This window comes from Rhinoderma darwinii, chromosome 11 (genome assembly GCF_050947455.1).
Source record: "Rhinoderma darwinii isolate aRhiDar2 chromosome 11, aRhiDar2.hap1, whole genome shotgun sequence".
NCBI classification, from domain to species: Eukaryota; Metazoa; Chordata; class Amphibia; order Anura; family Rhinodermatidae; genus Rhinoderma; species Rhinoderma darwinii.
In genome coordinates, this window is record NC_134697.1 from 18,153,233 (window position 1) to 18,172,105 (window position 18,873).

The 18,873-nt window shown below is 39.8% G+C and overlaps 1 protein-coding gene across 1 annotated transcript in view; it reads right to left on the minus strand.

The window, feature by feature from the left end:
- LOC142663619 (uncharacterized) overlaps nucleotides 1-16,011 on the minus strand; it is a 69,971-nt gene extending 53,960 nt beyond the window's left edge. The window contains exon 1 of the mRNA XM_075842371.1: nucleotides 15,899-16,011. The gene's annotated coding sequence lies outside the window, so the exon portion shown is untranslated. The remainder of the gene's footprint in view (nucleotides 1-15,898) is intronic.
- Between the last annotated feature and the right edge of the window lie 2,862 nt (nucleotides 16,012-18,873).

The window sequence follows — 18,873 nt, forward strand, 5'->3', positions numbered from 1 at the left end:
TATTGTTATTATAGTAATGTCGTATCATAGTAATGTGGTATTATAGTAATGTAGTATTATTATAGTAATGTAGTATTATAGTAATGTAGTATTATAGTAATGTAGTAATGTTATAGTAATGTAGTATTATTATAGTAATGTAGTATTGTTATAGTAATGTAGTATTATTATAGTAATGTAGTATTGTTATAGTAATGTAGTATTATAGTAATGTAGTATTATAGTAATGTAGTATTATTATAGTAATGTAGTATTGTTATAGTAATGTAGTATTATAGTAATGTAGTATTGTTATAGTAATGTAGTATTATAGTAATGTAGTATTATAGTAATGTAGTATTATTATAGTAATGTAGTATTGTTATAGTAATGTAGTATTATAGTAATGTAGTATTATAGTAATGTAGTAATGTTATAGTAATGTAGTATTATTATAGTAATGTAGTATTGTTATAGTAATGTAGTATTATTATAGTAATGTAGTATTGTTATAGTAATGTAGTATTATAGTAATGTAGTATTATAGTAATGTAGTATTATTATAGTAATGTAGTATTGTTATAGTAATGTAGTATTATAGTAATGTAGTATTGTTATAGTAATGTAGTATTATAGTAATGTAGTATTATAGTAATGTAGTATTATTATAGTAATGTAGTATTGTTATAGTAATGTAGTATTATAGTAATGTAGTATTGTAGTAATGTAGTATTATAGTAATGTAGTATTGTTATAGTAATGTAGTATTATAGTAATGTAGTATTGTTATAGTAATGTAGTGTTATAGTAATGTAGTGTTATAGTAATGTAGTGTTATAGTAATGTAGTGTTATAGTAATGTAGTGTTATAGTAATGTAGTGTTATAGTAATGTAGTAGTATTATAGTAATGCAGTATTATTGTAGCAATGTAGTATTATAGTAATGTAGTGTTATAGTAATGTAGTGTTATAGTAATGTAGTATTATAGTAATGTAGTGTTATAGTAATGTAGTATTATAGTAATGTAGTGTTATAGTAATGTAGTATTATAGTAATGTAGTATTATAGTAATGTAGTGTTATAGTAATGTAGTATTATTATAGTAATGTAGTATTGTTATAGTAATGTAGTAGTATTATAGTAATGCAGTATTATTGTAGCAATGTAGTGTTATAGTAATGTAGTGTTATAGTAATGTAGTAGTGTTATAGTAATGTAGTGTTATAGTAATGTAGTGTTATAGTAATGTAGTGTTATAGTAATGTAGTGTTATAGTAATGTAGTGTTATAGTAATGTAGTGTTATAGTAATGTAGTGTTATAGTAATGTAGTGTTATAGTAATGTAGTGTTATAGTAATGTAGTATTATAGTAATGTAGTAATGTTATAGTAATGTAGTAGTGTTATAGTAATGTAGTATTGTTATAGTAATGTAGTATTGTTATAGTAATGTAGTATTGTTATAGTAATGTAGTATTATAGTAATGTAGTAGTGTTATAGTAATGTAGTGTTATAGTAATGTAGTGTTATAGTAATGTAGTGTTATAGTAATGTAGTATTATAGTAATGTAGTATTATTATAGTAATGTAGTATTATAGTAATGTAGTATTATAGTAATGTAGTATTATAGTAATGTAGTAATGTTATAGTAATGTAGTATTATAGTAATGTAGTATTGTTATAGTAATGTAGTATTATTATAGTAATGTAGTATTGTTATAGTAATGTAGTAGTGTTATAGTAATGTAGTAGTGTTATAGTAATGTAGTAGTGTTATAGTAATGTAGTATTATAGTAATGTAGTATTATTATAGTAATGTAGTATTATAGTAATGTAGTATTATAGTAATGTAGTATTATAGTAATGTAGTATTGTTATAGTAATGTAGTATTATAGTAATGTAGTATTGTTATAGTAATGTAGTATTATAGTAATGTAGTATTGTTATAGTAATGTAGTATTGTTATAGTAATGTAGTATTATTATAGTAATGTAGTATTATAGTAATGTAGTATTGTTATAGTAATGTAGTATTATAGTAATGTAGTATTATTATAGTAATGTAGTATTGTTATAGTAATGTAGTGTTATAGTAATGTAGTGTTATAGTAATGTAGTGTTATAGTAATGTAGTAGTATTATAGTAATGCAGTATTATTGTAGCAATGTAGTATTATAGTAATGTAGTGTTATAGTAATGTAGTGTTATAGTAATGTAGTGTTATAGTAATGTAGTGTTATAGTAATGTAGTGTTATAGTAATGTAGTATTATAGTAATGTAGTATTGTTATAGTAATGTAGTAGTATTATAGTAATGCAGTATTATTGTAGCAATGTAGTGTTATAGTAATGTAGTATTATAGTAATGTAGTGTTATAGTAATGTAGTATTATAGTAATGTAGTAATGTTATAGTAATGTACCGTGTTTCCCCGAAAGTAAGACAGTGTCTTACTTTCTTTTTATCCCCAAAATCCCCACTATGTCTTACTTTCGGGGTATGTCTTATATTGCGTTGCGTTGCTCGATTTTCTAGATAGTCACTGTTCATGGTGCTGAAAGAGTTAAACTGTTTCAGCACCATGGACAGTGACTTCCGATCCCAATAAACATGAACCTGTCAAAAAAAAAAAGAAGTTCTGACGTACCGATAACTCCCGGCGTCTTCCTCCAGTCTGACCTCCCGGGATGACGATTCAGGCCAAGTGACAGCTCCAGCCAATCACAGGCCAAGCACAGCCTGCAGCAGTCACATGGACTGGCGCGTCATCCAGGGAGGTGGGGCCCGATGTCGAGAGGCGCGTCACCAAGGACGCGTCACCAAGGCAACGGCCGGGAAGTTCTCGGTAAGTACGAACTTTTTCTTTTTTTCACGGCATTCACTGTCGAGGGTGCTGAAAGAGTTAGCTCTTTCAGCACCTTGGACAGTGACGGGCGTCGACTAGACTCATCTCTATGATGGCGGCTGCGCGAAAATCACGCAGCCGCGCATCAGAAATACCCCCGTGTTTCCCCGAAAGTAAGACATATGTCTTACTTTCGGGGTACGGCTTATATTAGCCGACCCCCCTGAAACCCCCGATACGTCTTACAATCGGGGGTGTCTTACTATCGGGGAAACACGGTAGTAGTGTTATAGTAATGTAGTATTGTTATAGTAATGTAGTATTATAGTAATGCAGTATTATTATAGTAATGTAGTATTGTTATAGTAATGTAGTATTGTTATAGTAATGTAGTATTATAGTAATGTAGTATTGTTATTATAGTAATGTAGTATTATAGTAATGTAATATAGTAATGTAGTATTGTTATTATAGTAATGTAATGTAGTACTATTATAGTAATGTAGTATTATAGATATGTAGTATTGTTATTATAGTAATGTAGTATTGTTATAGTAATGTAGTATTATAGTAATGCAGTATTGTTATAGTAATGTAGTATTATTATAGTAATGTATTATAGTAATGTAGTATTATTATAGTAATGTAGTATTATTATAGTAGTGTAGTGTTATAGTAATGTAGTGTTATAGTAATGTAGTGTTATAGTAATGTAGTGTTATAGTAATGTAGTGTTATAGTAATGTAGTGTTATAGTAATGTAGTATTATAGTAGTGTAGTGTTATAGTAATGTAGTATTATTATAGTAATGCAGTATTGTTATAGTAATGTAGTATTATAGTAGTGTAGTGTTATAGTAATGTAGTATTATTAGGGTATGTGCACACACACTAATTACGTCCGTAATTGACGGACGTATTTCGGCCGCAAGTCCCGGACCGAACACAGTGCAGGGAGCCGGGCTCCTAGCATCATACTTATGTACGATGCTAGGAGTCTCTGCCTCGCTGCAGGACAGCTGTCCCTTACTGTAATCATGTTTTCAGTACGTGACAGTGGTCCTGCAGCGAGGCAGGGACTCCTAGCATCGTATATAACTATGATGCTAGGAGCCCGGCTCCCTGCACTGTGTTCGGTCCGGGACTTGCGGCCGAAATACGTCCGTCAATTACGGACGTAATTAGTGTGTGTGCACATACCCTTATAGTAGTGTAGTGTTATAGTAATGTAGTATTGTTATAGTAATGTAGTATTATAGTAATGTAGTATTATTATAGTAATGTAGTATTATAGTAATGTCGTATTATAGTAATGTAGTGTTATAGTAATGTAGTATTATAGTAATGTAGTATTGTTATAGTAATGTAGTATTGTTATAGTAATGTAGTATTGTTATTATAGTAATGTAGTATTGTTATTATAGTAATGTAGTATTATAGTAATGTAGTATTATAGTAGTGTAGTGTTATAGTAATGTAGTATTATAGTAATGTAGTATTGTTATTATAGTAATGTAGTATTATAGTAATGTAGTATTATAGTAGTGTAGTGTTATAGTAATGTAGTATTATAGTAATGTAGTATTATAGTAATGTAGTGTTATAGTAATGCAGTATTATTGTAGCAATGTAGTGTTATAGTAATGTAGTGTTATAGTAATGTAGTATTATAGAAGTGTAGTGTTATAGTAATGTAGTATTATTATAGTAGTGTAGTGTTATAGTAATGTAGTATTGTTATAGTAATGTAATGTAGTATTATTATAGTAATGTAGTATTGTTATAGTAATGTAGTATTATAGTAGTGTAGTGTTATAGTAATGTAGTATTATAGTAATGCAGTATTGTTATAGTAATGTAGTATTATTATAGTAATGTAGTGTTATAGTAATGTAGTATTGTTATAGTAATGTCGTATTATAGTAATGTAGTATTGTTCTAGTAATGTAGTATTGTTATTATAGTAATGTAGTATTGTTATAGTAATGTAATATAGTAATGCAGTATTGTTATAGTAATATAGTGTTATAGTAATGTAGTAATGTTATAGTAATGTAGTATTATAGTAATGTAGTATTGTTATAGTAATGTAGTATTGTTAGTAATGTAGTATTGTTATAGTAATGTAGTATTATAGTAATGTAGTATTGTTATAGTAATGCATGAATCAGCAAGCTTCAGGCAGAGCACTGGTTACCGGCTTGCCAGACTATCAAAATGTTACTGTACTTCTTTAAATAGGAACGGTCACCTATCCTGACATGTCTGTTTCAGTAATTAATTGTATTCCCCATGAAATAACAATTCTGGAGCATATTTTCTTAGAACTCTGCGTTGTGCCTTTCCTCTGTTATTCCTCCTAGAAACGTATGAATAAATTGAAAACTGGGTGTTACCATCCCCTTTGTCAATGGGGTGCGTCCCAATACACTCTGATACTGTGAGCACTGGTTGGACAGTTTCAGTCTGTGCAGGGACACACCCCCAACTGGAAACACCCAGCTATTAATTTATTTATAAATTTCTAGGAGGAATAACAGAGGAACCGCACAATGTAGAATTCTAATAAAAGATATTGTTATTATAGTAATGTAGTATTATAGTAATGTAATATAGTAATGTAGTATTGTTATTATAGTAATGTAATGTAGTACTATTATAGTAATGTAGTATTATAGATATGTAGTATTGTTATTATAGTAATGTAGTATTGTTATAGTAATGTAGTATTATAGTAATGCAGTATTGTTATAGTAATGTAGTATTATTATAGTAATGTATTATAGTAATGTAGTATTATTATAGTAATGTAGTATTATTATAGTAGTGTAGTGTTATAGTAATGTAGTGTTATAGTAATGTAGTGTTATAGTAATGTAGTGTTATAGTAATGTAGTGTTATAGTAATGTAGTGTTATAGTAATGTAGTATTATAGTAGTGTAGTGTTATAGTAATGTAGTATTATTATAGTAATGCAGTATTGTTATAGTAATGTAGTATTATAGTAGTGTAGTGTTATAGTAATGTAGTATTATTAGGGTATGTGCACACACACTAATTACGTCCGTAATTGACGGACGTATTTCGGCCGCAAGTCCCGGACCGAACACAGTGCAGGGAGCCGGGCTCCTAGCATCATACTTATGTACGATGCTAGGAGTCTCTGCCTCGCTGCAGGACAGCTGTCCCTTACTGTAATCATGTTTTCAGTACGTGACAGTGGTCCTGCAGCGAGGCAGGGACTCCTAGCATCGTATATAACTATGATGCTAGGAGCCCGGCTCCCTGCACTGTGTTCGGTCCGGGACTTGCGGCCGAAATACGTCCGTCAATTACGGACGTAATTAGTGTGTGTGCACATACCCTTATAGTAGTGTAGTGTTATAGTAATGTAGTATTGTTATAGTAATGTAGTATTATAGTAATGTAGTATTATTATAGTAATGTAGTATTATAGTAATGTCGTATTATAGTAATGTAGTGTTATAGTAATGTAGTATTATAGTAATGTAGTATTGTTATAGTAATGTAGTATTGTTATAGTAATGTAGTATTGTTATTATAGTAATGTAGTATTGTTATTATAGTAATGTAGTATTATAGTAATGTAGTATTATAGTAGTGTAGTGTTATAGTAATGTAGTATTATAGTAATGTAGTATTGTTATTATAGTAATGTAGTATTATAGTAATGTAGTATTATAGTAGTGTAGTGTTATAGTAATGTAGTATTATAGTAATGTAGTATTATAGTAATGTAGTATTATAGTAATGTAGTGTTATAGTAATGCAGTATTATTGTAGCAATGTAGTGTTATAGTAATGTAGTGTTATAGTAATGTAGTATTATAGAAGTGTAGTGTTATAGTAATGTAGTATTATTATAGTAGTGTAGTGTTATAGTAATGTAGTATTGTTATAGTAATGTAGTATTATAGTAATGTAGTATTATTGCGGTCCGCAAAAATGGAGCCAATCACTTTCATTGAACGCGGACACCTTTCCGTAGCACTACAGATGGGTGTCCGTGCCGTGGAAATGTTCCGGAAATTATGGAACATGTCCGTTCTTTTGCATTTTGCGGGCCGTGCTCCCATACTTTGTATGGGAGCACGGCCCGAAAATGCGACTGTCAGTCGGCGGCCGGCCGTGCCCGCAATCGCGGGCCGTGATTGCGGGCACGGTCGTGTGCATGGGGCCTAAGGCCTCATGCACACGACCGTATCCGCAAATACTGACCACAAATACGGTTCCGTATTGCTTTATAGTCATCAGCAAATCATCAGCAACGTACTCATTTCTGCTGAATGGTATCCGCAAATACGGTCCGTAGTGCATCCGTATATACGGATCCGCAAAATAAAGAGGTCTGGTTGATGGGAAATCCCCTCTTAGTGTCGCTTAGCAACACTTCTGTATTTGCGGATGGCTATCCGTATTTGCGGACGCACCTCCCATCCGCAATTTTGGTTTCCCCCATAGACTTCTATGGAGGAGTCCATGCCGCAATTGCGGACCAAGAACGGACATGCTCCATAATTCTGCGGAACGGACACTCATCTGTAGCGATACGGAAAGGTGTCCGTGTTCAATGGAAGTGAATGGATTGCTGTCTGCAAAAACAGAGGCCCCATGCACACGGCCGTGCCCGCAATCACGGCCCACGAATGCGGGCATGGCCGGCCGCCGACTGACAGCCGGCATTTTTGGGCCGTGCTCACATACAAAGTATGGGAGCACGGCCCGCAAAATGCAAAAGAACGGACATGTTCCATAATTCCCGGAACATTTCCACGGCACGGACACCCTTCCATAGTGCTACGGAAAGGTGTCCGCGTTCAATGAAAGTGAATGGGTCCATTTTTTACGGTCGTGTGCATGGGGCCTTAGACTGCGGTATAGGCGAGGGCTAATGCATCGGGCAGTCATAAGCTGTGAGCAGTGCACCAGTCTGCTGGAGGAGCGTTGCACGGTGCATTGTGCAAGGACGTTAATAGGTCTGAGGGTAAATTTCCACTTACAAATGCCAAGTCTGGCAGCTATGCCATGCAGCAGGCTTGAGCCAACATTGGGATTCAAGATGCCTGCAGGGCCGTAAGAAAATCAAATACTGTATACGTAAGTAGTCCGACTACTCCAGGAGCAGGTTTGACTTTAGCAGCAGGAAATGGATAACTTTTATAGACTAACTTTTTGGGTAGTTTTGCATTGGAGTCCGGCAGCAATTTCTGGGCGTCTTGGGCCTCTGGCCCCTGGAATTTGTCCAGCCCTCATTGGGAGGAAACCTACAGAGACACAACCTTTGCTTGGCTGATCTTCGCTTCGCTCGTGTCTTTCTACTAAAACCGAAGTTGGTGCAATTGCCATATTTTACTACAGTCATGGGTACTACCCAGGGTGCCCTGTTTATTTTTCCCACCTTTTCTTTTGTATTGTCTACCTATTATGATTTTTTGACGATCTGATGATACGCACTCCCTGAATAAATGATCAATATCTTATATTACTTATTTGATCATCTGAATCATACAATACAAATATATGTGTACCAAGTAGGCCGAAGCAATATTTTTCTATGGGCACAAACAATTGCTATGGACACACACAGCTTCCTACCAAAGTCTTAGGCGTAATAGGACCTGGCGTAAAAAGTAGGCCTATTCAACACGTGCAAAGGCTTGGTGGGGGTGACTCAGAGCTTTTCTGATTTTCCGTTCTGAACCGTTTAAGGCGCCATGTAGTTTAGCTGCCATCTAACAGTGCAAGGGGTTCCTTGTGAAAAACATTTAATATCTTACATTTATGCTGAGAAATAATCACTTGACGTGCCAGGCCCAAAGCCTGAGGCTGCACTACTGAGAGATTCTGATTACAACATGCCCCTCTTCCTGATTTCTCTCAGGTGTTGTCATGGAGACATGTTATGGATCCAAATCATCAAACACATCAATGTTCACGGATTGAACTGTATATGGATGGTACATAAGTCTTAGACAAAAACTCCAGCCCTTAATTGTCCCATCAAGATATTGGGTGTCCAAAGGTAGTACCCTGCTCGAAACCATGTATTATATTGTTACATGGTCGTCTATTCATTTCAATGAGTGACCACATAAGGATTCCCACTGTTAGAAGCGCAAATCACTAGTGATTGGAGGCTGCCATGTATACATGCAGATATACGCAGCACGTTAGTCACTGGTGTGGGGGGCGCTCCCCTTATGAATACAGTTGACTTAGGACATAAGCCCACAGTGTGTATCACCACCGCATAGATGAAATCCGCAGTGAAAGGGCTCGTCCACACGTAACGGAATTTCTGCAGCAATTCCGTTGAAAGTTGCGAACATTCCGCTGCGGCAAAACCGCACAATTTCCGTCATTTTTGACTGCAGAAAATGGTGTGTATTTTGCCAAGTTTTTCACAATGCCGGGCGATGGTGACATCTCCTCTGAAAAACGCAGCAATTCAGTCCACGTTCCGCGACAAGAATTGACATGCTGCAGTCCGAAAAATACGCACCGCAGGTCAATTTCTGCTCGGAATATTTACGCAGCGTGTGGATGAGATGTTGTTAAATCTCATCCACTTTGCTGTTACTGTATCCTGTGGCGTATTTTCCATCTGCAATCCCGGACGGAAAATACGCAGCAATTCCGCTACGTGTGGATAAGCCCTAATACAGTACCAGCAAAGTAAATGCGTTTCCAAGTAATCTCATCCACACGTTGCAGAATTTTTCCACATGTAAATTCACCTGCGGTGCGGATTTTAAAATCAGCAGCATGTCAATATATCTTGCTTTTCTGTCTCAAGTATTTTATCTGACAAGTTTATAAAAAGAAAAATAATGTCTGCAAAAACCGCAGCATAAAATCTGCACCAGTTTTCACAAAAAGAAAAAAAAAATGCATTAAAAAAGGTTTTCCCATTAGGGACATTTATGATATATCCACAGGATATGTCATAAATGTCAGATAGACGCGAGTCCCATATTTGGGACCCCCACCTATCTCCAGAACGGGGCCCCCTAACCCCCGTTCTACCTCTCCGTGTTGTGGCTACGCTGCTTCCGTAACTGCCACTCACCACTATGGGAGTTAGGATATGTTCACACGCTTAACAAAAAACGGCTGAAAATACTGAGCTGTTTTCAAGGGAAAACAGCTCCTGATTTTCAGACGTTTTTTAAGCTACTTGCGTTTCTTGCAGCATTTTTTTACGGCCATTTTTGGAGCGGTTTTTCTATTGAGTCAATGAAAAACGGCTCAAGAGGTAACAAGCACTTCTTTTTACAAGGCGTTTTTTGTTTTTACACGCCTGTTTTTAAAAATGGCCACATAAAGAAAGCCCTGTGGGTACAGAATGCCGTTTTTCCCATTGACATCAATTGGCAGATGTTTGGAGGCGTTCAGCCCCTGCATTTTTAGCCGCTTTTCGGGGTGTTTACGAACCAAAAAATGGCTGAAAAGAGCCCGTGTGAACATACCCTTACGGAAACGGAGAGCGGTTTTCTTCTTCATGGTCTGAAATCACACACTTCAGCCACAACTCTGGAGATTAGTGCGGGTCCCAGATATGTGGATATGTCATAAATGTCCCTAATGGGAAAACCCCTTTAAAAAAAAAAAACCTGCAATACCAAGTGCGGATTTTACCTGCATTTTACACATCAAATTCTGCAACGTGTGCACGTGGCCTTACAACCATTAGTCCACTGTATTCTTCGTTAGGCTCTAATAGCCAGTTGGCACAATATTTTTTTTGCGCTTGATGGTTTTTTTTAAACAAAAAACTCCACTGACCCAGAAAAAAGCATCAATAGGCCAGAAAAGTTATACCGGCGCAACGGAGGCCAAAAGGACACTCTTTTTAGTCTCCGCTGGTCTAATGTTACCACATGGACACGATTGGCGTGTACTTCTGGAGCTTTATTGTGCACACGCTAAACTATGGCCCTGGTCGCACAGTTTTTTGCAGGCGAAAAAAAAAATCTGCCTCAAAATACCTTTAGGAATTTTGAGGTCGCGTTTTGACCTTCCTGCACTCTTTGCCGCGTTTTTAAAAAAAAACGTGATGCGTTTCAATATCCAGCTCGTATAGTGGCGGTTGTTTGTGGCATCATTCTTCCCTCCTGGATTCATCAAGAACACATGGTACATGCCGATAATCCCTATATAACACATATCTGAGCTGCGATCTATAGGATGAGATCCCGCGTGTACCGTGTGATTACATATGGATCATCTGTACTGTATGTTAATGTGACGTTTGATTGTGACTTTAGTAAGGAGATCAGGAATATGCACCCATTACCGGCGGTGACTCATGCTGCATATTCTCAGCTCGACGTAATGGTGTTTTGCATGAACAACAAACATTAAAAAAATAATGAACAATTAAAGAAGCAGCATGCAGAAAAGCAGCGACCGTCTACAGCAACAGGTGTCCTGCTGTATACAGCGCCGGCATACGCTTCATCATAGAGAACAGTACTAATCCCGCTGTCATAGATGGGGACTAGATGTGCTCACCCTGCCCAAAACATTGCCCCCAATAGATGAACAGGAGCCCCCATTTACGGTTGAGTCCCTGCATGCAGCAGAAACCTTGACCTAACCCAGATGGACCCTATTATAGGTCACTGGGGTCCGCCAGTCGCGGTTTGGCTCCATCGTGAGAGATTTTGTCTGCCACAACAAACATTGCAGACTTTTTTGCAATCCTCTACACATCGCCTCTGTCTTAGAAAAGTCCACGGGGCTATGCCCCCTTATTCAAGGTCCCGTTGGTCAAATCCCACTAGTCATTGACGACATATGCCAACGTCTTAGATGGGTAAACCCCTTTCCAAGAAGAAGCCGGTTTGGGCTACAGCTTCTCTCAACCACAGTGATAACGACTGATAACGGGGGTGAGGGAAGACGTACACGAAGCCGGCCGCTGCAAGTGAAATGTAGCATTACATGCCGGCCACATGGATGCGCTGGGTCCGCCATATCGGTAGCCGTTCTCCATTCTGGCACGTAGAGGGGGTCCCAAGCAGGGATAACGTCCCAGTAAGGCATATGGACAGGAGTTGTCCTAATGGGACAACCCTTTTAAGACCTTGTGGAAAACCCCTATAAGCCCGCTAGAATTAATGTATAGCCCTAGCCTAAACATGTTTAAACCGGTGGTCGCAGTAAAGACATTGATTAGCGTATCACTAGGAAATGCCATGTCTAAAAGTAGGGGGTCTGACTGCTGTGACCCCCACTGATCGCCAGAATAGAGTGGGAGCAGTACCAGGAAAGCATTATGTCACATATCGGCTCCACTAAGCTTTTTGCAAAGGCCTCATGGTTGTCCATAGCAACCAATCAGATTTCTTCTCTCAGGGCCTATGAAAAATGAGAACTGGAATCTGATTGGTTGCTATTGACAACTGCTCCATTTTTCCTGTGCAACAGTTTTAGTAAATCTCCCAAATAATGTATTCTAAATATTAGGCCTGAGGCCTCACCTGGACATCCTGTATTTTTACTGAACCAACCTTACAACACCATAGGGATTTATGGCGATGTAAGTTCGGTTCATAGAACAGCAGTGGGCCGGGGTGTTGTATCCGGAATACAGACTGTTAAAACTGATTATCCGGGATGTGAACATGGAAAATAAATAAACCACAAAAAACAATTCTTGCCCCGGCAAACCAGCGCCGACGCTTCGGCAGCACTCCCGGTGGTTGTTTACATGGACGTAGCATGTGACCACTGCAGCCAATCAGAAGGCTCAGCGCCATACGTTGTATTTCTGGCATTATGCCAGAAATACGATTAGTCGCCAGTGAGCCCCACGATTGGCTGCAGCGGTTACACGCTACATCCACCTAAACAACCACCCGGATCGCTACAAAGCGTTCACCGCTGGATCAAGAATAGGTAAGTATTGCTTTTTTTATTTATTTAATTTCCAGCCAATAATTAAAAAAAATTCACATCCTGAATAACCCCTATAAATACAGGTAGAATTTGGCCCATCTGAATTAGGCCCTATAGTGTAATGTTTTTAAGCAGGAGGCGTCTAATGTAAGATATTCTCTGGCCGCTTCCACTTGATCGCAGAAGTAAGAATACACGGGGCGGCTGAAGCCACATCTCCACGTGGTGGCAAACGGGCGCGCGATTTCGCCGTTAATAGTGTGGCCATTCGACAACATATTGGGGCATGGTCTCAGCCACCCCGTGTGCTCTTACCCTAAGGGCTTATTCAGACGAACGTGATATACGTCCGTGCAACGTGCGTCGCACGGACCTATATTAGTCTATGGGGCCATGCAGACAGGTGCGCGATTTTTATGCTGCGTGAGTCCGCTGCGAAAAAGTCATGCATGTCCGATCTTTGAGCGTATTTCGCGCATCACGCACCCATTGAAGTCAATGGGTGCGTGAAAACCACGCATGCCACACGGAAGCACTACCGTGGGACGCGCATGATTCGCGCAACAGCTGTGAAAAGGATGAATGAAAACAGAAAAGCACCACGTGCTTTTCGGTTTACAAACATACAAACATCACGCAGCCGCGCATCATACGGGGCTGACACATGGCAAAACGCACATGCTCGTGTGAATCCGGCCTAATATAGACCTGTTTTTTGCTCCCATATTGCAAACAAGCGCTGGTCTGATTGTGGGTCTAATGACCCAAGCTAACAGCATCATAGATCCCTATACACGTGCTCAGACCGGGACTTGTGGCGGTAATACAGACGCTACAATATCGCTGCTTCACGTCCATTTCCGTACTCTAGCCGTAGCTGTATATTTGACCAGTGATAATGTAAAAAAAAAGTAGGAAAGCAACATGTAGAGGAATTGAGAGTATGGTCACACGTAGTGTTTTCAGCCATTATTCGGGCCATAAACGTCCCAAAAAACGGCTGAAAAATCGGTTGCCGAACGCCTCCAAACATCTGCCCATTGATTTCAATGGGAAAAACAGCGTTCTGTTCCGACAGGGCGTCTTTTTACGCGGCCGTTTTGAAAAGTGCATGTCACTTCTCCAGCCATTTTTGGAGCCGTTTTTCATAAACTCTCTAGAAAAACAGCTCCAAAAACGGCCGTAAAAAACGCGACTTCGATTAAAAAAAAACTTCTGAAAATTAGGAGCTGTTTTCCCTTGAAAACACCTCTGTATTTTGAGACATTTTTTATTTTGTGTGTGCTCACACCCGATAGGGGTTTTCCAACAATTCACGTTAATACCAATGTGTGTGAACGGTGGGTCTGGCTGCTGGAACCCCTCCCGCCACCACTACTACCACCACCATTATCCCAAGAACATGTCATCTCATGTACATGATAAAGGTTAATTCCTGGGAAACCCCTTTAAATCCTCTACATGCTGCTTTACCACATTGTGTTACACTATAATTGGTCAAGTACCGTATACAGCGAGGGCTGGACTACAACTCACGCAGCGGACACTCAGACTATTTTTCTGGTGTCATTTTATGAACAGCGTTAAGCAACTTTTTCCAACACCAAAAAAGTTTCAGGTCGCACCATAAAGACTTTTTGGACACTTTTTCATGCTGAAAAGAAGGTGTGAACTAGGACAGGTACAATATGACCGTTCGGTAGCTGCATCGTATTTCCTGATCACATATTTGGGGACTGCTCGGCGGTATGGTAGTTACAGTAAATAAGTCCGCAACGTGGTGAAAGCCCATACCAGTCACAGCCATAGAAGTGTTTTTACGCTGCATTTAATGGCCTCCGTTTTACGCATTTTCTGGAAAAATAATCCCGACATTAAACAGAGGCTGCGACAGTTTCCCAACAGCGACATCCGTCACCCATGGACTATAACGGCATCCGATTAACGGATGCGTAATGGAAAGCTATTGTAAATCTCATGATGTATCCGTTTAATGGATGCCTGTGACCGATACCATAGAGTGGCACACGCTACCATGTTGGAAAAAAAACGTATACTATATACGTTTATTTACCGAATGCCTCTGGATAATCTACTACACTATTTTGCCCAGCCAAAAAACGGTATACTAGATGTATACAGCTCGACAAAGGCCCCTTTGACCTCAGTCGGTATAATAAATACGTTTGACGTACGCGTCGGGTGCTTTGTTGGTGCACACGTCAAACGTACAGGGAAGACGCAGTGTGAAAGGGGTTAATAGTAAAAAAGAAAGAAAAAAAAAACTACCTCCGCAGTCGTTACTTTGGTTTATTATATCTGGCCACTTGTTACTACTAGGAAAGCGCCATTTCCTCCCCCCCCCCCCCCCCCCACAATGCAAATAGATAAGGATAGACGCTTTACAGCACCTGTCAGGTACCAAACTGCTGCAAAGTCACTGCCCCGCTGCGTCCCATGCCGCTGCACGATGGCCGGCCCCAACGTACACAACGTGTCATCACTGCTCTCGATCCAGATTTCTAAGTTTTTGCTTTTACAAAAAGTGTTCTGCAACCAGCATCTCTCCATCTATTGCGAAACTACAACTCCCACCATGCCCTCCAAGGCTCTAGATGGCAGTGTACACTGGGACTTGTAGTTTCACAACAGCAGCAGAGCGACAGGTTGCAGCCACTACATCTCATACTGCACTAGTATGTAGCAACAACTCCCAGCATGCTCTACCAGTCGCTCTGTCGCTAGCTGTTGTAAAACTACAACACCCAGCATGCTCTATCAGTCACTTGTCATCAGATGTAAAACTACAACTCCCAGTATGCCCTTTTCAGCTTCTCACCACCTGTTTGCAGACTAGAACTTCCAGCTTGCCTCCATGTATTGTGGAACCACAACTCCCAGCATGGCCTGACAGGTTTTCTATAAGGCTGCAAATGGTAAGGCATGCTGGGAGATGTAGTTTCACAATAGCTGGTGAGCATCAGGTTGCAGCCACAACTTGTAGCACAGTGTATATGAACTCATCACAGCCTCCTCCGCCCCAAGCTGCTGCTATGCCCAGCACAAGTAGAAGGGCTGCACTTGGCATCCTCTGCCAACCTCCCCCACCCCCAAATATACACATTGACGATCTGAGCACCCACCTGCCCGCTCTCCGGTAACACTCCGGTTCCTATATTCCAGTAGGCAGCACATTCGCTGCCGCTTCGGTACCATCACCCACTCCCGACCGCTCTGTACCGCTCTACCTCCGCCTTCCGCTCCCAGACTCCGGTGCTCCGCCCCCCGCCCGGCTTCTGTCATAAGCCACGCCCACCACATACCAAGATGTGGGCGTCATGCTCTGCCCCTTTCCTTATAACACCGCACCGTATAAATAAGACCCCGCCCTCTCTGTCTCTAGCCCAGCCCATCAGTTAAATACTAATGCCCGTCATACCCCGCCCCTTACTAAGACCCCGCCTCTTTTTGGGCTATGGCTTTTCCCTTTTCTGCACTTGTGCCGCCTCTTGGGTTATTGTCTGTTTGGTCCTGTGTGACTCCTGGGGTGGAGGATGGGCTTCAAGTGACAGCCACAGAATGTAAACCACGCAGGCTGCCTGAGACATGACGATGTGAAGCTACAACTTTTGGGGGGAATTGCATAAATAGCAATTCCCTTTAAAAAAAACGTTTACTTTATATAGCTGGAAACTATTCAAAATTACACGCATGCAGACTTGGAAACTTTACAAGATATAATAGGTAGGAGCCCTGTCCTAAAAAAAAAAAGGCTTAAAAGGACTAAAACGAAGTAATAAACTTCCCCTTTAAATTTGGCGCTGTTATCGTGATCTCCCGCCATGTCTTTATGTTTCGTTTGCACATAATGACTGTATAGTCAGTGATTGGCTGCCATAGTCAAAAGGTTAAACTCTTCCAGCCGGTGACCCATGAACACTGCCAAAATTTAAAAGGAATGTATTAAAAAAAAAAATGCACCGTTGCAACCATTTTTCATGAAGCGACTCTGCAAAAAGTCTTGATTAGTTTTGTGTCTACAGCTCCCATGCAGACCAATGTGTTTCCATGATTACAGACTACAAGCAAACCCTGTGTAGTCTGACGCTGCAGTCGTACTCCCTTCCATCTGTTGACAAACATTTGGGGACAGATGGCACGGACACATAAGAGACACTGCATAGGAGCTGTATACACAAAACGGTAGTAGGACATTTCTAATCAAACCACACATTTGGTGTTTCTGTCCCAAGATTACAAAGTTTTGGTCAGACGTAGAGTAGGACCTTAGGCAGATACTTTATGTTCCCTGAAGATTTTTCTGACCCCCAGACCCGGTCCTTCTTTTTTGGCCTCCTGTAGGATTCTGTCCCTTCAGGATAATTTGGCGACTCATCTAATCGCCACTTCCAAATTTCTCTTCCACCGCTTCAGGGTTCAAGTGACTGATAATCTAAATCAAATGAGATGCCTTGAGAAACCTACCAGGTGAAGAAAGAAGTCCCATAATCAGTTTCTGAAGATTTAGTCGCCATGGACATATAATTTTAATACGTCCCCCCCCCCCTCACCACACACTTCTGATGAACCTCCTCCCATGTAGATCGTTGTCAATACAAGTTCAGTGTTTTGGTGAAATATAATCACAACTTCAGTTTTAAATTAAAGCCGTAACTCGAAGCTCCTGGACAGCGGGGGCTTTTTCTTTCTCGGGAATAAGTGAAATGTTGCCCCCTCCTTATAATTGAAATGGGAAAGTGCAGGACTGGACTATACACTGACAGGTGAAGTGAATAACATTGATGATCTGGTGACAATGGCGCCTGACAAGGGGGGGGGGGGCAGCAAGTGATCAGTCAGTTCTTGAGGTTGATGTGTTGGAAGCAGGAAAAATGGTCACATGAAAGGATCTCAGCGACTGTGACAAGGGCCAAATCGTGATGATAGGCGACTGGGTCAGAGTATCTCCAAAACGGCCGGTCGTGTGGGGTGTTCATGGTGTGCAGTAATTAGTACCTACCATAAGTGGTCCAAGGAAGGATTACCGGGGAAAAGATGACAGGGTTCATAGGCGCCCAAGTCTCATTGATGCATCTGGGCAGTGATGGCTAGCCCGTCTGGTTCGATCCCAAAGAAGAGCTACTGTAAAGAAAATTACTGAAAAAGTCACTGCTGGCAATAATTGGAAGATGTCAGAACATGCGGAGCATCGCAGCTTGCTGCATTTGGGGCAGTGTAGCCTCAGACCGGTCAGAGTGCCCCTGTCCACCACCAAAAGTGCCTCCAATAGGCACATAAGCCTCGGAACTGGACCATGGAGCATTGGAAGAAGGCGCCGGGTCTGATGAATCAGGTTTTTTTTTACATCATATGGACGGCCGGGTGCGTGTGCGTCACTTACCTGGAGAAGAGATGGCACCGGGAAGAACACGAGCCGGCGGAGGCAGTGTGGTGCTCTGGGCAATGTTCTGCTGGGAACCTGTGGTCCTGGCAAGAGATAAGTGAATTTCCAAATATTCGTTCTGGGTTCGAATCCATCGAACCAGCCGTTAGATCTGTTTCGGTCTGAATATATTTGTCACTAATTAAAAGTGCCCCGATTACCCTGAAAAGTCATGTCTGACACTCTGAGGTTTTCTAGAACTCTATCCAAGCTCTTCATCGCCAAGACAGCATTAGTAATGTCAAAGTGACAGCGACATATATGGCTACGGGTAAACGGATGGTGGCCGGTGGTAAAAACTCACTGCACTGTCAGATTTTTTTATGCTCGTTAAAATTAATAAAAAAGTCCAAAAATGAACCCTTTTTGGGGGGCAGATGCCAGCCAGTGTTAACACAGACAAGAAGGTATCTAAAGAAGCAATGGGTTTTTAACAAGCGAGCCAAAAATTAAACCTTTTTGGGAAGTAGCAACAGGTTTGGTGTTTTTTTGAAGGTTAATTATTTGTTGAGTAATAGAAAGTTATATGTATTCTTAATATACTCTGTGTATCAATTCCTCATGGCTTCCAAAATCTTTTTTATTATACATAGAATAACATTTGCCCTAATGATGCCTTGTGGGCTATTTTTGGCTATCTGGACAAAGGATGTTATAACTATACATGGGGAGCAG